Source organism: Lygodium microphyllum, chromosome 24, assembly GCF_053477565.2.
Source record: "Lygodium microphyllum isolate KBCC chromosome 24, Lygodium_microphyllum_v1.1.10, whole genome shotgun sequence".
NCBI classification, from domain to species: domain Eukaryota; kingdom Viridiplantae; phylum Streptophyta; class Polypodiopsida; order Schizaeales; family Lygodiaceae; genus Lygodium; species Lygodium microphyllum.
In genome coordinates, this window is record NC_141158.1 from 16,470,293 (window position 1) to 16,495,602 (window position 25,310).

At 45.3% G+C, this 25,310-nt stretch overlaps 1 protein-coding gene across 4 annotated transcripts in view; it reads left to right on the forward strand.

The window, feature by feature from the left end:
* The window catches only part of LOC148014877 (piezo-type mechanosensitive ion channel component), a 182,066-nt gene that overhangs the window by 78,430 nt on the left and 78,326 nt on the right, over positions 1-25,310 (forward strand). The gene's annotated exons all lie outside the window — the stretch shown is intronic.

Below are 25,310 nucleotides of genomic sequence, written 5' to 3' on the forward strand. Positions count from 1 at the left end.
ACGCACATGGTGTGAAGAAAACTGTGGAGTAGCTACCAAGGTTTGCACTGAAGAAACACAGTGTGCGACTACAATAGAAACACAACAATACAGATAGACACTCAAGTCTCCTAGGATGATGAAACCATGAACGGAACGGCATGCATCCCAAGTTTCCATCCCAGGTAGGACTAGTGCAAACTTGCGTATTAGTGCTACACTAAAAATAGAACCTTGCAAAAGAGATGAAGATTTGCAAGCACAAAGGTCAGTAGTGAGATGCTCCAAAACAAAACTTAAATGAAAAGGTAACTAAATGAACAATGCAATGATGCATATGTGTATGAGTGTGAGTAAATGTAGTGGAAGACCTAAGAATGAAAATCTAAGGACAAAATTCTATGGGCCCTACTCAATAGCCTGCCAATGAAATGTCTTACAAGGTAGTGAGGTAGTCCTAGATGGAGGGTGGATGTGTAAAGTACTCCTAGACCAATTAGTCAACCCCTCAGGAGTAGAGAAGGATAGCATGAGGCTGTTTGTGTGCAAAATGTCTAGCAGTTGTTGGGGCCAAAGGACTAGATGGGGCGACAGTGGAAGGCGTAGCCCCGCTAATTTTTCCAACAGGAGTGGAGGCAATCACAGTAGTCTGTTGTGGTTTCTTAGGAGGAAGACCTTGGGCCTTAGTATGTCACTTGTTGTCCACATGGTCCGATCTCTGGTAGTGGATGCATAACCTATTTTTATTAGGGAGTTGTTGCTAGATGGATTTTGTTTGAAGAAGGGGATTCACCCTTGGTTTGGCTTGCCTTCGCATCTTGCAAGTTCTTGCTACCGTTGGTTTTACCGTGCGAAGAAGATGCAACCGGCCCCCCCTTTGAATAAGAATGTATGAGTGGAGGCGGTCGTAACGCTCTGTTGAGGTTTCTTAAGAGAAAGACCCTCGGCCTTGGTATGAAACTACTCGTCCACATGGCTTGATCTCTAGTAGTGGGCGGAAAATCTATTTTTCTTAGGGAGTTGTTGCTAGATGGGTTTTGTTTCTTTGGTTCCGTTCGAGAAAAGGGAGTCATCCTTGGTTTGGCTTGCCTTTGCATCTTGCAAGTTCTTGCTACTGCTGGTTTTACCATGCGAAGAAGATGCAACCAGTCCCTCTCTAAATAAGTATGTGTGGAGGATTTCTTGTGGACTTGGTCATGTAGCCTTGCATAACGCAAGAACTAGCACTCAAACTTGTAGAAGGTTGGCAATCTAGGTAGTGAGATAATGTGTTGGACAAAATGGAAAGATTTTTTAGGCAACTTGTTCATGAAGAATGTGATCCGATCATTATTTGACTTTGGGGAGCTAGTAGTGGCAAACTTCATGAGTAATTACCAATATTCGGCCAACTTGACTTTGAGATCATCCCCTTCCGTAATGGAAAAATCTTGAAGCTTAAAATTGAGATTGATACCTCGAGTGCGATCTCTTGCTGCATTGCGGTCAGTGAAATGATTCCAACGCTTAGATGTGAGGAAAAAATACTGTAACTAAGAGTGGAGCTCAAGAAGCAATCCTTGCATTAACTCAGCATTGGTAGTAGAATTGCGGGCTCTCCATTCATAGATGTGATCATGGTGAGCTATTCGAGGGTTTGGCATAGACTTTAGATCAACAACAAGGTCCCAAAGTCCTTGAGATTCAAGCACTTGTTACATGAAGTTCGACCAAGTAGTGAAGATTGATCCGTTAAAATGAGTCTTATCCATGGATGCATTCTTGGCCATTGCAATAGGAGTGCTAGTGCTCGGATAAGATGGATAGGGTGGGTAGGGTGGTGGAGTATAGTACATTGGGGACTACATCCCCCAGAGTGCCCACCATGCATGCAAAAAGTGTGCACAATGGATTTGAATGTGGGTATGGACTGATTAGGCATGGATATAGTAACCGCATGAGGAGCCCATGGAGAGGGGACATAGACACGTGGAGTGGAGGATGGGAATCCTTGCGTAGAGATGATCCATGGAAAGTGTGATGACACACCATAAGTAGAGAATGGAGATTCTTGCGTACGAGAGGCCAAAGGATGTGTGTGACTTGGGGTAGTGAGGGGGATGCCCATCATAGCCTTCCGAATGGGAAACGATGTGCTTATTTGTGTAAAGGGGGAGGGAATTGTGTCAAAGGGTGGCATGCCTTGTAATGAAGCCCCACGGTCAAAGGGTGGCATTCTTGATAATGATGCACTGATATGTAAAGTGGTAGGAAAGTGTGAGTATAGAATGGAGAATGAGAATGTGCTAGGAGCGGAAACAAAGGTTCCAACTCAACTCCCACTGTGGAGGATGGGGATGTGGAGTGTAATCCAAGGTTTTGGAATGAAAAAGAGAGGAAATCTAGGTATGGGCTAGAAGAGGGTGGGATTGGAGGGATTTGAAAAGAGTGGCTTATATGCTCGAATGAAATGGAAGATGTAAATAAACCTGATAAAGGATGTTTGCTTTGAGAGCCCCCTTTATTGAAGTTTAGGTGCACAAAATCATTTAGATCTTGCACACAAAAAGGAGAAAGAGGAGAGAGTTTTGATTCATAGGACTCAAAGGGGTTGTACGAACCTAACACTGGGCTTGGTTGAGACTATGAAGATGGGTCACCAATCGTTCCAAATGCCGTATGTCCATGATCGGAGAGGTGGCCAGCGGCCTTACCAACCAGTCCGGATGGCATAACAAAGCTGGTTGAAGGGGTGTAAGTTTGACTATATGTGATACGTAAGTACTCTTGAAACTCCTCTGACATGAGATTGAAATCTGGAACAGGAAAAACCAAAGAAGGTGAAGGTGAAGGTGAAGGTGGGGTATCGTCTTCCTCGCCGAGTCCATAATGCCTCCTCAAGTCCTCCAGTGATGGAGAAGCTTCATAAGACATCATGGGATCTCAAGAATTAGGTGAATGAGACATTGTGATTTAGTTACGAGTTGTTGGTGTGCCTCACACAAAAACTAGCACTCCACAATGTCCGTAGGATACTCTTTATAAGAGCACCGAGTCTCATACCATGTGAAGAAAACTGTGGAGTAGTTGCTAGGGTTTGCAATGAAGAAACATAAAGTGTACAACCATGATAGGAACACAATGATACACACACAAACATGCAAAATTGAAACCCTAAAAAGCAAAACTCAAAACTCAAATAGAAGGAGAGAGAGAGAGAGGAACTTTGAAGTGAATGAATACTGTAAATGAATGGAAGAGTGTACAGAGTGCCAAGTGCCCAAGGGCAGAGCGGTAGTGACAGAGAGTGATGTCCATTGGAGATGGAACTTGAGGGCTGTGACCACTAGTTGGTGAAGAAGAAATTGCAAAATGATGATGCTAGATACTATTGGAGAACCAAACGCAAGCAATGATGATGCAGAAGGACCCAAACGACACCAAAAGGCTGCAAACGCAGCAAATAGAGGGTCATCCGATGGAGGAAGGGTGCTGAACACTGTCGCTTGGGCAGCAGGATGCCAAATGCAAGTAGGCACAACGATGTAGAGGGATGAGAGTGATCAGCCAACGTCTGGGTAGCAAGATGCCAAACACAAGTAGCTGGAGGAGGTGAGAATGCTAGCGATGGCTAATCAGCACCAAATGCAGCAAAGGGAAGATCTCCAGGTAGTGGGTGGCAGCTCCAAGGGCAGTTGCTAGCAATTGGGGCAGCAGAAGGTTCAGTGGCAGTAGGCATGAAGGTTGGACAGCCACGTGGAGGGAGACTAATGGATGACATCTGCACACGAGGCTCAGAAACCTGCACAAAGGGATGAGGACTGAATGGGGGCAGCTTGTCTATTTATAGATGTGGATGGGCCCTCCCAAGTTAGGGTTTCATAGAAACTCTCTTGAATTGCGCATCGTTTTAGGGCTTTTTGTTAAATAAGCATGTCTTGGGGCTATTTAAGGGGCTAATCAGCATGTAATTCATGTGTTAGCCAGCCATCATGATTGCCTAGGTTGTGTCTGCTCAAATAAAGAATTCAGCAAAGTAATTTTCTAGCCAAACATGATAGTTGATATTAAGTATAATGAAACTCCTGTGTGTCTCTGGAGAACACACTACACCTAGCTATAGTAGTTTTAGAGCTTTCTTTGAGTTCTTGTGTTCTTCTCTCATTGCTCATTGCGTCGGCGCATATGCTTTGTATTTTCTCGTTTTCATTTGTTTGCACATTCTCACATGGTATCGGATGGGTAGAATCTTTGCTGTCTTACATGTATTACAGGCCTGCTATGATGCGTTTGCTGTTGTGTGGAGCTGTTGGACTGTGCGTTTGATCTGCTTGACCCTTGTCAAAGGACGGCCTGTCAACTGCTTCGATTATCTGTTTTCCAGCTTTTGGTGCTGTGGAACCATGCATTTTGCTGTTTCAGATCCTTGTCTATTGTGGGTGGCCTGTTTCTCAGATGGATGATTTCAAATCTGAGATGAACAACATGTCTTCCTGCTTGAGAGTGCTGGTTCCTCTGTATTTTGGGCAGTTCTTCTATCACCAAGACTGGTTCTACAGTCACGTATTGGTTTAACAACTTCTAATCAGTGCGTTTTGGATGGTATTGCTCCCTCATTGTAGTGATGTGCGTTTTTGGTGATCTGATCATCTTCACCCTTGCATTTTGCTTTCAGCTTCAAAGAGGTAGTGTTGTGTTGGTTTCTGTGTTGTCACTCTAAACTCACTTCAGTACATTTTTTTCACAAGAAAATAAAATTCTATTAATGACACCATAGAAAAATTCCTAAGTTAGTAACAAAGTAGAGAGAAGGCCCAAAAGAAGCAACTAAGTACATCATAAATACAATGGTTGTGTGAACAACCAATCTCGCTGGCTATATGAGGTGCTAGGTGAAAGAATGTGCCAGAATCCCATAACCATAGGGAAGCATCTCTCATTCTCCTCATCCTCTTAGAACCACCTCGCCTTGCTAACCTAAGGCATGAAGATCACTTTTTGTCCAATCAAGAAGACCTAATTTTTTTCTTTGTGACTCTTATGCCCTGTAGCACGCAAAACATCCCAACCATTAGAATGCAGAATTTGCCACATAGCATGTTGTTTGATGTGTGAGCAAATACCAGGGACATTCCACGTAAACAACTTCATGAAGAATGGTAAGCAAATCAAGTTTGAGGCTGAAACAACTTCCCATTGGGCCTATTTGCCAAGATAGCAAGAACAGTCTCATCCAAAGTCAACTAGAACAACAAAAGCATTTCTTCCATTATTATGCAGATTGGAAGTCAAGGGGTGATCCACATCAACAAGACTATAATGCGGATATTTGCAATCCCATGGAGTAATCCCTTTACCACGCTTATCAGAAGCAAGATGTTGTGAAGGATTATGTGATGACTCCTATTAGGACCTCAAATTATAAGTTGTCTTAGAACTCGATGGTGCCATACCAGTAACTTGAGGAGAAGATTTATCCTTGTGACATGCGTAGGTATGAAAAGCATTCAGTGCAGATCCCAAGGAGTAATCACTTTACCACATTTATCAAAAGCAAGACCTTTAGAAGGATTATATGATGATTGCTATCGGGACCTCAAATTATAAGCTGTCTTAGGAGTGGACGGTGCCAAATGAGTAATTTGAGGAGAAGATTTATCCTTCCGAAGTGCTTAGATATGCAAAGCATTCTGTGCGTTAGCCAAGGATCCAGTGTGCAAAACATCATCGGCCTTTTTACCCTTTGGAATGCACCTCAACTAACCATGAGCATCATTAGACAAGGGAAAAATATGATATTTCTCTTTATCTATATCTCCCATCACTGATCGAGTGTCGACATGCATATTCACAATAGGACCATCTTGTTGCATAGCAGGAGCATCATTCATGTGATGAGTCTCATCTCTCTTTTTGGAACATTTCCATAGAATGGCCTAGTTGGTCACAATTGAAATTGTGTCCTGCAAAAGCTCTCCATTTCAAATGAAATTGCAGAGAATGCATATTGGGAGAATTAACATGCAAGCAAGTAGGACACTACCGAGAAGTATCCTCACACAGAGGGTAATCTTCAGCATGCTTGGTTTGCTCAACAATTGACTCAACATGTTCAGAATTAGAGTTGGTACCATCTCATCCCCATCCATATCAGGGTTCAAGGCCTTTATTGCCCGATCAATGAAAGCTATATTCAATTCAGCCATAGTGATCAGGGCAGATCACAAAATATCTGTCTAGCACCTATTCGTACAGATCTCGCTCTCTCCACACAGGTTTGGTCTGCAAGGTCTTGGTCTGGTCTGGAGTGTCTTGGTCTGGTCTGTGGGGTCTGGTCATGACTACCTGCAGTCTCCCCACACTCACAAGCCCTGCACGTGTTTGTCGCCTAGCAACATGATGCCCTGTATCCCACGTCTTTGCCTTGCCCGTGACTATCAATTCTCTTGGTTTGTAGACTCTGGACTTGACTGCATGAGTTGAAAGTGGCTGGACAATGCGCCTAGATTGCAGTATGCAAACAGGTAGTGCTTGCGCAACAGGTGCCCGCAATGTGTCTCCTACTTATAGCCTGCCATGTGTTCACATCATCTCGCTCTCATTGGCTGTGCTTGCATGTGGCTGTTCACAGTCCACCCCTGGATCAGATTGGATGTTTGAATGCCAGGTTCAGCACCCACCGCCTGCCCTGCAGACTTCACCATGCTGACTCTCTCTTTTTTCGTAAAAGGTAATTGTATTAATTACGAAAAATACAAGATTACTTGATTACAAGATAGTTGATGACACTAAGCCATCAGGAGAAAAAGTTCTCTCGCTCGCTCTCTCTCTTTCTGATTACAAGAGGCATGAGGGCCGTTGGCCAACGTGGGGAAAATCCCAGTAGTAATGCACTACAAAGTTACACGAATCATGGCAACGACCCAGAGGCAATTGCCATATGCCAAGGAAGCAAATCCTCCCGAGGGAGTAAGTCGGCGTGTCGGATGAGATCTAACTGCCAGTGCAAGAGGCCTTTAAGCCTGGCAACATGGCGCGGTACATTAGAGGCCGAATCAAAGAGAAAAGCATTGCGCGTGGTCCAAATGTGCCAGCATCCCCAGTATCTGAAAAAGTGAAATAATATCTTCATGTGCAACTGTGGCGGTGTGGGGTACTTCGGGCGCACAAAGACCCAGTCGAAAGGAGTTAGCGAGGAGCCCACCACAGTGCGCCAAATGTGCGACAAGAGTAACTAGATATTCTTGGCGAGCGGGCAAGAAAGAAAACGATGTCGAGCCGACTCCGCCGTAGTGGTACAGAAGAAGCAATTGCCATTGGAGATGCGACGCTTGGCAAGGGCCGAGGCAAGAGGAAGACCACCAATCATTACCCTCCAAAGAAAGACCTTGCATTTGAAAGGTGCCTTATTCAGCCAGCCCTCCATCAGCGTTGTCCGCCACCATGTCAGCGATTTCCGCAGTCCCCAAACAGTATTAGCTTTGTCACCCAGCCATTGGCGATCCTGAATAAGAAGATGATAGACCTGATTAGTAGAGGCCTTTTCCAGACTCAACCGGCCTGCAAGGTCCCAGTCCTGCCAAGGGCGATCCACCGCCAGGGCAGGAAAGGGTTGCCTGCCCTGAAGCTCCGCCGAAAGCTTTTCCCATAAATCACGGTATACGCGCGGGATCTTGAAAAGTCGCCTAGCAGTCCGAAAGGATACGAGGACGTTGCGCGTGGCAAGGGTAGCATCCGCAACCGACGTCACACCTAAATGGGCCATGCGGTTAAATCGCAGTCTGAGCTGATGTTTATCTTCCCATGAAAGAAGTCTCGATACTGCCAACAATTCCAGCTGAAAGGAGTTAGTCTGCAAGCGGTCCCCTACCGGGTGCCAACGGGCCTTTTTGAGCACCACTTTCCAAGAGTCGACCAAGTGCAGTAACAAAGGGGAAGAGGAGCTGGAAAAACGGGAGTCAGCATTAAGGACATGCCACCAGGAGGCCCGAAGCCGGGTATTGCCATGGCGGAGCCCGTTGTCCTCAAGAAAATAACGGGCTATGATGGTCCACGGGTGATGATCCACACACATGGCCCGAAAAAGGGACCAACGGAGAGCGAGCATATGATGTTCTGCATCCAAAATGCCTGCCTGCAGAGAATCCTTCTTCCATAGCATGAAACGGATGGGATGAGTGAGAGGCTTCAAAGTAGTAGGCGTCCATGGCAACAAGGGCAGGAAATACGATAGCATTGGGAGCATAATTGACTGAGCCACTTTGAGGCGGACATGGAAGGGCCACGGTTGCGACTTCCAATACATAAACTTTGCCGCCAGTTTTTGTGAAATCTAGTCCAGCAGGTCCTTTGGCCGTACATCCACCCCCACTGGGTATCCAAGATGCCTGACAATAGAGCCACGGGAAACCACCTGGCCTTGCCAGCCTAATGACTGTAAATCAGGCTCCGTGCAACTGAGAATGGCGGACTTAAAGGCATTGATGCGAAGCCCAGAGGCTTGACCAAAAAGCGTCCAAACCTCTAATGCCTTGCGAATGTTGTCCCTGTCCGCCTGCAAAATCATGAAGGTGTCATCAGCCAGAGATTGGCTAATGAAGTGTTGGCCCAAAGGAAGAGACAGCCCTGCCAGCTGAGCTGAATCTGCCATGGAAGATAACATTGAAAGGACCGGGTGAGTCGCCAGGGCAAAGAAGAGCGGACTCAAAGGACAACCCTGTCTGACTGAGCGTGCAAGGACAAAGGGCTCAGTAACCCCACCATTGAGCATAACTCTGGATGAAGCCGCAACACTAATGGTGTCGATCAATGGGGACATGCGGGTACCAAAGCCCATAGCAGACATGAGATCTGCAATGAAAGACCAGTCCACATAATCAAACGCCTTTTCCAAGTCCAATTGAATCAAGACCACTTCTTGACCGGAGTGTCGTGCATAGTCAATAGCCATTTGCACATTTAAGATATTATGCAGAATGTTGCGGCCCTTGATGAAACCATATTGGAGAGGATGCACAATAGCGGGAAGGTGCTTGTGAAGCCGATTCGCCAGCACTTTGGAGTAGATTTTATACATGGAGCCCATCAAAGAGATCGGTCTCCAGTGTTGCAGCTTTGACGGCGAAGGGACCTTTGGAATCAGTTTGATAAGGCCTTCTTTCCATGAGGAGGGCATGACCCCCGTTTCCCAAACCTGTTGAAACAATACCACCAATGGCTTCACCAACTTCGTGGCTGAGCTCTGAAAGAATTCGTTAGTGAGACCATCCCAGCCAGGACTTTTATCCGTCGGCAGGTGCAACAAAACGTCCATGACCTCCTCCTCGCAAATATCTACCTCCAAAGTGGCTTGCATATCCAATGGAACCTACTGGCGGACCAGATGATAGAAGACCGAGCGGGCATGCGTAACCTGGCTGGAAGGCAAGGGGGAAGAACCAAGGAGTTCCATAAAATAATTTCTGCACATATTGACAATGGTTTGCGGATCAGTGTGACCATGCGACCCTTCGGATCCTGGAGTCTGGTCATATTGTCGCGAGCCGGAGACGCATGCAAGGCGCGAAAGAACTTATGAGATTGGCAGGCACTATCTTGCAAAGTGTCAGTCAAGGTATGCAGCTTGGCCTGCTGATAAGATTTCAACTGAAATACTTGAAGAAGATGGGCCACACGCCTCTCCAATGACAGCAAAAAATCATCATCTAGGGAATCCAGGATCAAGGAGCGGACCAAAGCCAGTAGCTTCTCTGCTGCAGATCGGCGACGGCGACAAAGGGATGCATGATGGATTCCATACTGCCGAGCAACACGCCGTACATTAGAGAGCAACCTTGCAAATGAAGGCAAGCCCTCAGAGGCGAAGTCCAATAAGAACCTCTCGATCAGTTGCTGCATATAGCCCTGAAAAATTGAATGCTTCAAATAAGAGGAGTTGAAACGTAACGGGAGCCTATCCAGCAACTGCATAAAAGGTGCAATAGATTGTGCCCGCATCTCCAGCTGAAGGGGGAAATGATCCGACAACGCATACTGCTGCAAGACCTTCATTTCCAGCATCTCGGGAAGAAAATCATCCCCCTGCATGATATACATTCTGTCCAGCCGCGACCAAGTAGTGGCATATTGTGCAGAATGAAAAGTAAACCCCGAAAAAGAAGGGTGAAGCCAGGACCAAAGATCCTGCTTAAGAACATGCAAAGCAAAGGAATTCCACACCCGGCTTTCCGGCGCATCCATTACCGAATGCGCTGAAGTAGACTGAGAAGAGTGAATACACATATTGAAATGTCCCATCAAGAGCCCCCTTCGGCCACGTGACATGGAGCCCTGCAAAGTGGACCAAAGATCCCGTCTGGATGCGGGATCATTCGGCGCATAGAGGCCCAATAACCATAAAATCTCTCCTTCAAATAAGACTTCGATAACCAGAAAGCGGCCCTGCATATCATTTTTAATAAGGACAGGCTGATATTTCTCATGGACAATCATCAGTACACCCGAATAGTGCGTAGCATGGGTGCCTGCATAAAACAGACGGAATCCATGACAATCCACAACTTTCCCTGCTTCACCGTGACTTTTGTGCTCAACTGCACACAATACATCCCACTGATTTTCATGCAACACGGTCCACATGGCATGTTGCTTATGGCGAGAGCAAATGCCTCGCACATTCCATGTGGCTAGCTTCATATCTCTTCAAAAAACAAAGTCAGGAACGAGGCACCTGTTGCCTCGATTTCACCTTTTCCGCGAGAGCATCCAGGACGCCCTCATCCAAAAAATCAGCCAATACTGCAAAAGAATTCTGGCGACCTGCTTTAGAGGTAGAGGGTAAATCCACTGCCTTGGGAGTGGGGCGGGGATAACGCCGATCCCAGGGAGTAATCACTTTACCTTTGGTATCAAACGCCAGCTTAGCAGGAGGGCCTTTGGGACCATCAATATAGACTTTCCTTGGAGCCTGATTACGGGGGCCAGACGGTGCCGCAGTACGCGGAGCGTGCTGTGAAGTGACCATTTCTTTTCTGCGCGTATACGTGCGTACGGAATCCTGGGAAACAGGAGGCCCAGGATCTGCTAGGCCTGCATCCAACTTTTTACCTTTTTTTGGACGTGCCTCAATCCAGTCCATGCGACGGGAATCCAAACCCAGGACCGGTTGTTTGCCTTTATCCATGACTTCCTGGGGCGGAGCATCAAGCACCATGTCGTCCTTGGGCAGCCCAACTTGCGCGTCCTCCAAAGACGGTTGCCTTTCAGGGCATTCAGCCATGAAATGCCCCAATTTCCCACATGAAAAGCAGTGCCCCGCAAAGTTGCCCCATTTCAAGTGAAAATGCAGAGGATGCATGCCTGAACAACTGAGGCGAAGCCAGGCGGGCCTTTTCCTGGCCGTGTCCCATAACATGCATAAACGGTTCCGGTTCATTGCCTTGAGGCTTGGGGGAACCAGCACCGTGCCCACAGCCGCCATTGCATCCTTCAACATTGGCCAATAGACCGCCGGACAATTTTCCACTTCCACCCACACCGGGCATTCTCGTTGAAGCAGACGCTGGAAGTCGGCCATGGGGCGCCATGGTACAACATGGACCAGGCGGCGATCAAAGAATAGTGGCAACTTGGACAGGAGCTCAGCTCGATGCATTTCCGATTTCAAGAGCACCTCATAAAAGCCGCGAGGTCCAAGGAAGATCTCCTCAACACACTCCCCTTGCAATAAATGGTGCATCCACTGGCGAATATGCGACAGCACTGGGATCCTGCCAGTGAAGAAAAGGATAACTGCACGATCATAAAAGACCGAGAAGGATCTCAAGACTGATTTAGGGTCCACCGTAGCTTCCAGCACATCATCCGTTGCCGCTTCAGAAAAAGATTCAGTATTATGCTGGACATAGTCGCCAAGCGAAGTATTGGCAAAGTCTAGCAAATGTTCCCTGTCAATTTCCTACGAATCCACAGGATCAGCGGCCACTTGCGCATAGGAACGTTCCTGAGAACCCATTGGGTCCTCAGAAGTATGCTTGGTGCGTTTGCCAGCAGGCGGCAGTTCAGAACCCGGCAGTTCAGAACCCGGAGGCAGCTCCTCCGTGCATGGCACCATATCCTCTGTCTCCTCTGCATCGGAATCAGGGCCAAGGGCTGCCACCGTCTGGTCGAGAAAATCCATATCCAGGCCAGCCATACTGCTGTCTTCTCGTTCGCGCTCTCTCTCTCGCTCTCGCTCTCTTTCTTTCTTGTACCGTGGCGCTGGCCAAGGACGGATTCCACAAACACAGCCAATGAAACCAGAAATTTACCTGTCAGCTTGAGTCGTGGCCTGTCCCACGAACGCGTGTGGCAGGGCGCAACCCTAACAGTGCAAGGGCTTGAGGGTGGGACACAGGTCTAGCAGTCGACGGCAGCACGGGATAGTCGAGGGCGCAGGGCAGGGGCCTCGCCAGCAGAAACCCTAAACACAGAGGGCAAACGAATGAAACGCTGGTGCAGAGCCCACCACTCAGGCGGGTGACAACAGGGCGGGGGCCGCTGGCGATGGGCCGACCAGCAGCGGGGCGAGGGACCCAGTCGCGCCCGACAGAACAGGACGCCAGGGGCAGCCGCGGCCAACGGGGCGTCAGGGGCGGGCAATAGGTGACGAGCCTGCAGGCGACGGGCAGCTGCAGGCGACGGGCAGCTGCAGGCAACAGGCGACGGGCAACGGGCAGCTGCAGGCGACGGGCGGCAGGCAGCTGCAGGCGACGACGTGCGCAGACGACGGTGAACTTGGCTATGGCGGCGTGACAGGCGACGCGCTCTTCGACATCGCGTCAGTTCTCTCCTCACCATGCTGACTCTCTCTCTCTCTCTCTCTCTCTCTCTCTCTCTCTTTCGTAATGGATGTTATATTTATAAAGTACTAAACGACAAAAGAGTTACAAAAGTCATGGCAATGACGCTGAGGAAATTGCCATATGCCAGGGAAGTAAGTCCTCCTGAGGGAGTAAGTCAGTGTGCCGAATGAGATCTATCTGCCAATGCAAGAGACCTTTAAGCCTAGCAATATGTCCTTGAACATTAGAGGCTGAATCAAAAAGAAAAGCATTCCGAATGTTCCAATTGTGCCAACAGCCCCAGTATCTAAGAAAGTGAAACAAGATCTTCATATGCGACTCTGTTGGTGTGGGGTATTTGGGCTGCACAAAAACCCAATCAAAAGGGCTTAGCGAGAAACCAACTACTGCTCGCCAAACCGCTGACAAGAGTGACCAGATTTTCTTAGCAAGAGGGCAAGAAATAAATCAATGACGGGCCGATTCCATAGTGGTGGTGCAAAAGAAACAATTGCCGTTGGAGATTCGACGCTTGGAAAGGGCTGAAGCAAGAGGAAGACCACCAATCATCGCATCACCCTCCAAAGAAAGACCTTGCATTTGAAAGGTGTCTTGTTCAACCAGCCCTCCATCACTATTACCTTCCACCATGACTGAGATTTACGCAATCCCCATACAGTATTAGCTTTAGTAGCCAGCCATTGATGATCTTTAATTAGAAGATGATACACCTGGTTAGCTGAAGCCTTTTTCAAATTCAGCTGGCCTGCAAGGCCCCAGTCTTGGCAGGGACGATTCGAAGCAAGGGCAGGAAAGGGTTGTTTGCTCTGGAGCACCATCAAAAGCTGTCCCCATAAATCACGGTATCCACGAGGGATCCTGAAAAGCCTCCCAATTGTACGAAACGATATCAACACATTGCGACTAGCAAGGGTGGCATCTGCAACTGCAGTCAAGCCCAAACGTGCCATGCAGTTAAATTTTGGTCTGAGCTCATGTTTGCCTTCCCAAAAAAGTAATTGCGAGGTTGCCAACAATTCCAGTTGAAAAGAGTTAGTAGCTAAGTGGTCCTCCGCCGGATGCCACTGAGCCTTCTGGAGAACCAATTATCAGGAACATACCAAATGAGCAAGCAGGGATGAAGAAGGACTAGAAAACCGAGAGTTTGCAATAAGAATATGCCACTAGGAGCTTCGAAATTGGGTATTACCATGCACAAGTCCGTGATCCTCAAGAAAATAATGGGCTGGCATGAAAAAGAGACCAACGGAGTGCGAGCATATGAGTTTCGGCATCCAAAATCGGCCCACCACCCATGCGTTTGGGGGTACATGCATGCGACTAAGAAATCCATGAAATGCCTGCATGCAAGGAGTGCTTCTTCCATAACATGAAACGAATGTACTGAGTAAGAGCATTCAATGTAGTAGTAGTCCAAGGCAGCAATGGCAAGAAATATGTGAGCATTGGCAACATAATTGTTTGAGCCACTTTGAGGCGAACATGGAAGGGCCAAGCGTGTGACTTTCAATACAGAAACTTAGCTGCCAGTTTCTGTGAAAACCAATCTAGTAGTTTGCTTTGGCCGAACATCAACATCCAAAGGATACCCAAGATGGCTGACAATGGAACCACGGGGAACAACCATTCCCTGCAAGTCCAATGATTGCAAATCTGACTCCGTGCAAGTGAGAATGGCTGATTTCAAAGCATTGATATGAAAACCAAAAGTATGACCAAAGAGAGTCCAAACATCTAATGCTTTGCGAAGATTATCCTTGTCCGCACGCAAAATCATAAAGCTGTCATCAGCCAACGACTGACTAATGAAGTGCTGTCCAAAAGGAAGAGACAATCCAGCCAACTGAGTAGAAGCTGCCATATGAGATAACATCGAAAGAGCCGGATGAGTCGCAAGGGCAAAAAAGAGGGACTCAAGGCGCAACCTTGTCTCACAAAGCATGCAAGGACAAATGGCTTGGTAACACTACCATTCAACATAACTCGCGAAGAAGCCGCAGCACTAATGATGTAGATCAAACAAGATATCCGAGTACCAAAGCCCATAGTAGACATAAGTTCTGCAATGAAAGACTAGTCTAAATAATCAAAAGCCTTTTCCAGGTTCAATTGAATCAATACCACCTCCTGATTAGAGTGCCTTGCATAGTCAATAGCCATTTGCACATTTAAGACATTATGCAGAATGTTTCGGCCCTTAATGAAACCATATTGAAGAGGATGCACAATGGCAGGAAGATGCTTATGGAGCCGATTCGCCATCACTTTGGAAAAGATTTTATACATCGAACCCATCAAAGAAATTGGTCGCCAATATTTTAACATAGACGGCGAAGGAACTTTTGAAAGCAGTTTGATAAGACCTTCTTTTCATGAGGAAGGCATGAACCCCATTTTCCAAACCTGCTGAAACATAACCGTCAATGGTTTCACCAGTTGGGTAGCAAAAACCTCAAAGAATTCATTGGTGAGACCATCCTAACCGGGACTTTTATCCTTGGGAAAGTGTAACAGAACATCCATAACCTCCGCCTCACGAATATCTGTCTCCAAAGTAGTTTGCATGTCATGTGGAATCTGATTGCGGACCAAATCATAGAAAACTGAGCGGGCATGAGTAATTTGGTTAGAAGGTGAAGGAGTAGAACCAAGAAGGTCTAGAAAATAATTCCTACACATAATCACAATAGTCTGAGGATCAATGACCATTTGACCTTCTGCATCTTGGAGTCTAGTCATATTCTCCCGAACAGGAGATGCATAGAGAGCTCGAAAGAACTTATGAGTCTGACAAGCACTATCTTGCAAATTCTCAGTCAAATTTTGCAATTTGGCCTGTTGATATGATTTCAACTAGAACTCTTTAATAAGATCAGCCAAACGCATAGCCAATGGCAATAGAAATACATCATCTCGAGTCTCTACCAGTAGAGAACAAACCAAAGCCAGTAATGCCTCCGCTGCTTGTTGATGTCGCCAACAAAGAGAGGCATGGTGGATTCCATACTGCCGAACAACCTGCTGCACATTGGAGAGCAATCGTTCAAAAGAATCATTGCCCTCAGAGGAGAAGTCCAATAAAAATCTATTAATCAATTGCTGCATATAACCCTGAAAGATCGAATGCTTCAAATAAGACGAGTTGAAACGCAAAGGGAGTCTATCTAGAAATTGCTTAAAAGGTGCAATGGGTTGTGCAAGCATCTCAAGCTATAGAGGAAAATGGTCCGACAAGGCATATTGTTGTAATGCTTTTATTTCCAGCATCTCAGGAAGAAAAGCATCATCTTGCATGATGTACATGTGGTCCAACCGCGACCATGTAGTTGTATACTGTGCAGAATGAAAAGTAAACTCTGTAGAAGAAGGGTGTAGCCATGACCAAAGATCTTGCTCAAGTACGGCAAGAGCAAACGCATTCCACACACGGCTTTCTGGAGTGTCCATCACCGAATGCTCTGATGTGGACTGTGAAGAATCAACACACATTAAAATCCCCCATAAAAAAACTGCGTCTGCCAAGTGACAAGGAGGTCTGCAAAGTATTTCAAAGATCCCGGCGGGATAAAGGGTCATTTGGAGCATAGAGCCCAAGTAACCATAAGATCTCTCCTTCAAATAAAACTTCAATCACCACAAAACGACCATATACATCATTCTTAATAAGAACAGGTTGATATTTCTCATGTACAATCATAAGCACACCAGAATAATGCATGGCATGTGTCCCTGCATAAAACAAGCGAAACGCATGACAATCCACAACTTTTCCTGCTTCACCGTGACTCTTGTGCTCAACAACACACAAGACATCCCACTGATTCTCATGCAATAAACTCCACATGGCATGTTGCTTATTGCGAGAACAAATGCCTCGCACATTCCATGTGGCTATCTTCATGTGTATTCAAAAAAGAAAATCAGGAACGAGGCAAAGCTTGCCTCAATTTAAACTTTTCTGCTAGAATGCCAAGGACTTCCTCATCCAAAAAATCAGCTAACATGGCAAAAGAGTTCTGACGGCCAGATTTAGAGGTAGACGGTATATCCACTGTCTTGGGGATGGAACGGAGATAACGGCGATCCCATGGGGTAATCACGTTACCTCTAGCATCAAAAGCCAACTTAGCAAGTGGGCCCTTCGGACCGTCCGGATATACTTTCCTAGCGGGCTGATTGCGAGGAGCAGAAGAAACTATAGCATGAGTAGCGTGCTTTGAAGACAACATATCTTTTCTGCGCATATAAGTATGCAAGGAATCTTGTGAAACATTAGGCATAGTATCCGCCATGCGAGCCTTAAACCTTTTACCTTTTTTGGCACGTACATCTACCCAGCCATTATCACGGGAATCCAAACCCGAAACCTGTTGTTTACCTTTATTCAAAACTTTAAGTGGTTGGGTTGCATCCTGCGACAGAGAATCAATCACCATATCTTCCATGGGAGGCAAAACATGCTCAGCATATGAAGTCGGTTCCTTTGCTGGACATTCGGCCATAAAATGCCCCAATTTTCTACACGAAAAATAATGTCGCAAAGTTACCCCATTTCAAATGAAAGTGCAAAGGATGCATGCCAGAGCAATTAAGACGTAACCAAGCAGGCCTTTTCCGAGCAGTGTCCCATAACATACACAAACGGTTACGATTCATGGCCCTTAGGCTCGGGGGAACCAAAACAGTGCCCACAACGCCCATGGCATCCTTTAACAGTGGCCAATAGACAGCCGGACAGTTTTCCACTTCAACCCACACCGGGCATTCGCGTTGAAGCAAGCGTTGAAAATCTACCATTGGACGCCATGGCACAATATGGACCAAACGGCGATCAAAGAACAATGGCAGTTTAGTCAGCAGATCGGCATGATGTTTCTCGGATTTCAACAGCACCTCATAAAAGCCTCGGGGTCCAACAAAAATCTCTTCAACACACTCCCCTTGTAGTAGACTTTGCAGCCACTGGCGAATATGGGAAAGCACTGGGATCCTACCAGTGAAGAAGAGTATAAGAGCACGTTCATAAAACACTGAGAATGAGCGCAAAACATTTTTCGTGTCCATAGTGGCTTCCAGAACATCTTCAGATTTAGAGTTAGAGAATGCTTCATGATTATGTTGAACATAATCTCCAAGCAGAGTGTTGGCAAACTCCAACAAATGCTTCCAGTCAGCTACCTGAGAATCCACAGAATCAGAAGCAACCTGAGCATAAGAACGTTCCTGATGATCCATTATATTTTCCGAAGTATGCTTGGTGCGTTTGCTCGCAGGCTGGAAATCAGGACCAGGTGGCATCTCCTCTATGCAAGGAACCATATCCTTTGGTTCCTCTGTTTTAGAATCCGGACCAAGGACTGCCACCGTTTGGTCAATAAAGGCCATATCCAGACCAACCATGTTGTATCACCACTTGTGCAGGTCAGATGCAGAGCCAGGATCCGCAAGTAAGACAACCTTCAAGCCTGTCAAAGTCGCAGGAACACAGGCGAGCTCCCAAGGCAGATGGGTACAAGAAGAATGGTGCAGCGATGGCCAGTGCAGAGCAGAGTGTCGGGGAAAGATAGCACAACAGGGTGTCAGGGTGGGACTGCCAGTTCGCAATACGGCTCCAGCAGCAGCTATTCATAGGTGGACAAGGGCAGGGGTCGAGCAGGACAAAACAGACCAGGAAGATCCCACGTCAGTTCGCGCTGTAGGTCGATCGGATGTTCACAGGTAGGCAAGGGCAGGGCTCGAGCAGCAGGGTAGAACGGACCTTGCGCTGGTCTGAGGGTCTCTCTCTCTCTCTCTTTCTCTCTCTCTCTCTCTCTCTGTGAATAGGTTTATATTGATGTATGGAAATATTTACATCAAGCCTTCAGGCCAACCAAATTGGACTCATTTGAGGAGTTCTTCAAACTTAACTTGAAGAATCATGTGAAAGCTTGAAGGACTACTTATCTAACTCAGTTGCAAACATCAAAAAGGAGTTGATGGATGTGATTACAGAGCAGCTACAGACGCTGAAAGTGAACACAGCGAGCATATCCAACGTTGCAGGAGCAGGAAGAGATGTGATGCGGTCAAATACTTGGTGTGGTAAGTGTCATCAAGCAGGCCATTTAGCCACTGAATGTACACGAAAACCAACTATTCCTGGGGCCTTCTGTTCCTACTGTTTGCGGAAGAACCATACAGAGGACATTTGCTCTCTGAAGGAGATGCATGATAGGAGAAGGAAGGAAGAAGACGCAAGATTCAACTTGCTGGAATCCAAAATGACAACACAGGATATTGGACCTAAGCCTAGAGAGTTTGGTCCTAATTTCGGACCCAGAAGATTTCCCTCTCAAAGTTACAGAGGAAGACAGTCTGGCGGTGGTTCTTAAGTGTTGTGCATGAGGAGTAATCATTTCTTCTCTTATACAACTCTCACATTAGGCCTTCTGTGGGGGCTAGCCATGAAAGTCGTCAAGGCTAAAAGGCTACTAAAGCATTAACACGCAAGTATCAGGCACGCAGTAGAATTGGAGTAGAGTGAATAATATCGGATCAAGAAGCAGCCACATCAGGGAGAACCAAGTCTGTTGGTGAAATCATGAAGGAAATCTGCCATAAGAGTAATCCTCAAATATGGGCAACATGACTAAGAATTGCCGAGACCGATCCGGGTATCAAATTAAAGTTAAAGGCATTACAGGTACACCAAATGTACCAGAGAGTTGTGTATTGGAAAAATTGAAAAGACAAGGATAATCCAAGTGCAAGGAAGACAATGAAGGCATCTTGCTCAAGACCTGAGTGAAGCTGGCCTTCCTTCTCGGATAGGGTGGTAAATAACCTCTGAACTTCTCCGCTAATCCAAGTGCCTCTTGCTCTCAAAATGGACTAGCAAGCCTCCAAACCAATTTGCCCCTTGGTTTGCTTGGGGATTGGCTTTCATCTTGCTCCGTGAAAGAGAAACTCAGCCCCAAATCTAATATTAGTTGGCTGGCCCCTTGAATCTCCTTGAAATTCCTTAATTTTAGCTACTGGAATTTCAGTCCTAGGCCCTCAATTATGAGTACACATCTTGAGGCGGCCGTGAAAACCCTAATTTCTGTTGTAAATTAGGGTTTATAGCAGACATTGATTGAAATCTCTTTCTCTAATGGCTAAAAGTGTTGGAAAATACTGAGATAACTTGAGAGACGGTTGGGATGTGAGAGAGAATACTGTAAAGAGAGAAATTTTCATAGTTTCATCCCCAGAAACAAAAGGACCTTGGGCTGATTGTCATTTACTCCTAGAGAGCTCTAAACTTCTATCACAAGCTGTAGGATTGATCCTTGGTCTGCAAATCACAACAACAGCCTCTCCTTGCTCTCTAACAGTCTCCTCTCTCATAATGGTTGGAATAGACTTTCACTAGTCTCTAAAAACGTTTTTCCTACTTGTATGGGCAAGTTTTGCCAAGTGGTAGCCTTTTAATCCCATTTTCCAATATTATTCAGCATACTAAAATAATTTTTAGAATATTAATTTTGAAAATTAATTTGATGATTATTCTAATGCTCAGAAAATTGATTTCACTAGCCAATAATTAAATTGGCTAGGCCAATTTGTCTTCCAAGTATCCTTGAGTAGTTATTAGCCCTCAGACCGACATTAATTAATTAATTGATTAATGCCTAGTCTCTAATATCACCACAGACATTAGTGGCTAATAAATTAGTTTAGGGCCAAATCTGACGCTGGATACTACCTAGTACCCACTAGACCTAACTTATTGCAACTTTTGTCTTTGGCAGTCACACTGCATCCTTGGGGTTCTTGACGTGTTACCATGAAATAATTGCCATGTGTATCACATGTGCTAAACAACCTTGCACATTTGATTAATAATTTAATCAAATGTTATCAACAAGATTAAAGTGTCTCAAAATTTCACGTGCTCATGATACCTAAGAATGGATGGGTGTTTGTTGTCGAGGCGCCGAGGTTTACACATAGGAAACAAAGCTCCAAATGTGTCTTACTAGAGGGCAAGAGATGAATCTGTGTCTCATCACAAGTAGTACAAAAGATACAATGGCCTTGCGAGATCTTGCGGGTACGTAGGACATCCCTAGTAGGAAAACCATCAATAAGCAACCTCCACACAAAAACTTTTCCCTAGTAAGGAATATTGGATCTCCACAATTGGAAAAATCTCTCGCTACTTCTCTTTGCTATCCTGGATACACCAAAATTTATTTACTTTCTAAGTGACCCATGTGAAGAAATGCTCTAAACGCAAAAAGCACAAAACCAATTGTATGACAAAGCACAGACTAATAAACTAAAAACATAGTTAAGGTTAGGGAAGGGTAACACAGAGATAGTGAACACCATGAATAATAAAGTGAATGAATAATAATGAATATACAATGCTCATGTAGCAAACACACTATGCAGTGAATAGTGGATCTCGAACTCTAAATATTTGAGATCAAGGCAGAGGTTATGAGCTGTAGAGTGTGTTGTACTTCGAATAGATCCTGAGTCATAGCAAAGGTAGCCTCTGAGTGCCAAACACCAAAAACTGCAGCCAAGAAAGGCTGGATTTGATGCAAACGGCAATGCAGAAGAGAGAAATACTAAAAACTCAAGTATTTGAGGAGAGGAAATATGCACGACAGCTGTTAGATGCAAACACAATAGACGGAGGTGACATAATATTAGGGTGACAGTCAGAAATTGTGAACATATTGTTCATAGGAGAGAGAAGATTAGGGCGACAATTGCCAATTGATGGGGACAGCAACAAACTGTAGGCGACAACACCCAACTCTAGGTGATAACTCCTAGGACTTGGTGATAGCTCCAAAGAGGCATGGAAGGCTGAAATCAGGTGCCAGATGATAGGAGGTTGTTGGTGGAAGCTCTGACCGCGATGTGGGCAATAGAGATATGGCTCTTGAAACTTGCAAAAACGAGATTAAGAGAGAGTGGTGGATTGCATACATATTTTTATAGAAAGTTTAGGGCATGCAAATTAGGATTTTTCATGTGGACAAGAGTAACTCTCTAGGATTGTGTTTCTTAAAAAAAAAAGAGGTTTTTAAAAATTAATTAAGGGTGTTTTTGGGTTGTTTAACTCAAGCTAATGCATCTTGAGCTCAACACCTTCTCTCAAGCCCAAAAGTGAGCCACGAGAAGTAAGTCCTCGATATATATTTTCTTTGCTTCAAGGCATCCCATCCCAAAGCAGCTAGGGCATTAGGCAAAGGGTGCATGTCGGTTGTCTACTAACCTACCAAGACTACAAAGGCGATGGTTATCTTACCTAGAGAATCCAAGTGATCACTCGAAAAAGAGGCCAAGGCATTGGACAAGGGGTGCGTGTTAGGCTGCCCAAGGGCCTACCAAGTCCTGCAAAGGTGGATGGAATTAGCAATGGACTTTTTGATTTTCCTTTTTAGTTTTTGTTTGTTTTTTCTTTTAGTGGGCTTTTGGTGTGATTTGGGCCAAAAGATTTAGCATTAAGTGATGGTTTTGAATTAGTTTTCATCCCATTGAGTCACTATGCACCGAAGTATAAGAAAATAAGGATGTATAGCTCCATGACCTTCATACAATAAGAAACACAATTCCACACACTACTAGGATAAGTGTCTAGGGATACCTAATGATGTATGTGTGTATGCCAATCATATGGAAAATATGTGGAGAGAAAGGCAAGACAGGGAAGCAAGCAAGACAAGCAAAGTCAATATGTAAATATAGGGAAAGATTGCCTTCAGAGACTACCATGTACAACGCCATAGGTATGGTAGATCCAGAGTCAACCACTCCAAGGATAACCAAAAAAGAATAAATGTACATAGATGCATATTTACATGAACAAAATGCCAATGCATGGGGTAATGTAAAGGAGGAGGCAAAGATTCATACTCATTTAGAATGCAATGTAACGGTGCCACTTGGACAGTATCCTTGTAGGGGAATTGTTCATTTACCCAAGCACCCTTTTACAATCATGTCATTTTGATAGTGCGGATGAAGTTATGAATGTTCATAATAGATAATATATAATAAATGAATGTCATAAAGTAAAAATCTATAAACATCATCACTGTCACTATCAAGAGAAGGAAATTGCTTCCTCTCTTAAATTGGAAGGAGAAGTAAGAGAAGAGCACCCTCTCCCTATTAATCTATTGTTAATTTGAAGAAGTAGAGAAGGGTATACCCAGCGTGATCCATGGTAGAATATACAATAGAACTGGATGGTTGACCACCTTGGTCAAAATATCTACAATATTGTTGCTTCATGACACAAACTCTAGGTGAATGGTGCTTAGCTCAACCTACTCTCTGGTCAAATGGTAATGAACCGCCACGTGCCGTGTCCGAGGAGTGATGATAGGATTACCGGCAAGGGCAATGACACTCTAGTTGTTGCAGTAGACAACTATAGGTGACTCGCAAGGAAATTGTAAGGTGGTCAGTAAGTTCCTTAGATAGATGGCCTTTGTAGTGCCATCGAAGTGAGCTTGATACTCTATCTTGACTATGGAAGCTACCACTATCTCTTGCTTACGATTGGCCCAAGAGATGGGTGCCATGCCCAAGGTGTAGAGGTAGCCGCTATGAGAACACTGGGTGTTAGGATCTTCCACCCAGTCAGAATCAGTGTACCCTTGCAAGCATAAACCATGACCATAAGTTACTTCAAAATTATAGGTATACCTTAAATATTTTAACGCACGAAGACAAGTGATCCAATGAGGCATTCTAGGTGCATTAAAAGACTGACTTAGCAAACTAACCGAGAATGCAAGATTTGTTTTAGTATGAATCAACGAGGGTAATTTTCCTATAACAGAATGATAGGTATGAGCATCAAAAGGTTAAAGATTCTCTTCATCCCGATGACCGGTTTGTGACAAGGATGATCCACCAATGTCCAAGTTCCATTTTGATCAATACTATTTAGTTTATTCTCCATGAACTCATGCCACAAGGGGTTCAAGAGAGCCTCTTGCCAATTGGCCGGCTGAGAATATGCAATGTAATAAGTTGTAAACAACGATACATATGAAGCTCGAGGGGTGAGTCGACAAGGATTCTAGGGCCCTCCGGAGTGAAATCCGGTGGAAGGATCCCCGAATTCCACATGGTTTGTTGGTACCAGCAAGGTAACAGGTCGTGCGGAGGAGGTTTGAGAGCTAAAGTATCTATAGGAAGGATAGGAGCGAGTAGTAGACCTAGCTCAGTAGGCATGATCTCAAATGATGTGAACGAAGGTGAGGACGAAGAGTCTAGTGCAGAGAACTGCAATATGTTTATCTTATCAGTAGAGACAACATTCCTCCTAACAATCACCTTGTTTGTTTGAGGATCAAACAAACAATAGACTTTTACTTTGGAAGAATAGTCCACAAAAATCAAGAGATTAGCTCGAGGGGTGAGCGTTCCTATCTTGTCATCAGGAGTGTGTGTAAGCATAACTAATGAAAACTCTAAAGTGAAAACTAATAGGTCGAGATCCAAAAAGTGCCTTGTACGGAGTCTTTTTAGGGACCATCGCAGTCATGCATTGATTGAGGATGTACACAGAAGTGTTAATAGCCTCGACCCAAAGGCGCTCAAGGAGCTCTGTTGCGAACAACATAGTGTGTGCCATATTTGGGACAGTTTGGTTCCTACGCTCTAACTCCATTCTATATAGGGGAGGTTGTAGAGGTGAGCTAGTGTGAGATGCCGTGCTTGTGTAGAAACTCAGAGAATACGTGGGAGGTAAACTTACCACCAAAATTACTCTTCATAGTACCCACACGACAACCAGTTTGGCTATGAACCAACAGCACCCAAGCATTGAAATAGGTGAAAGCATCGGACTTGTGCTTGAGGAAGTGCATCTATATGTATCTAGAGAAATCGTCCACTATCAAAAAGAAGTACAGTGCTCCATTTAAGGTGACAATGGATGTAGGACCACAAAGATCGACATGAACGAGCCTTAGGGGTTCTACAGCATGGGTGATAGACTGTTGAGAAAAGGGTGTACGATCTTGCTTAGCTAGTTGACATGCTTTACAGATCTCTCAAGTTAGTTTTATGTGTGGAAGGCCCTTAATCATCCCCTAATGCGACAACTCATGAAGAGAGTCATAGCTCAGATGTCCCAAGCGAAAATGCTAAAGATGCTCAGAGTCTGTAGGCTCTTGTATAGTGGCCAAAGCTTGGAAGTGATGGAACTCCGAATCGTTGGTAGTCGGCTTGGTAAGAAAGTGTGTCATGTGGTAAAGGCCATTAGGTTATGTTGTGTTGCGAGCAATCACTAGACTAGTTTAAGAGTCTAGAACCTTGGTTGTGATCACTATGAAGAAAAATGCTCACCCCAACTGAGAAAGTTGTTGAAGAGACAACAAGTTCACCCCAAGTTGTGGAACATGATAGACATCATCCAACGAAGCTAGATCTGGACCTAGGTGAGTGGGAAAATTGATGCGACCTTGGGCTTGAATCTTGACCGAGGAGTTGTTTCCTACGTGGACACTC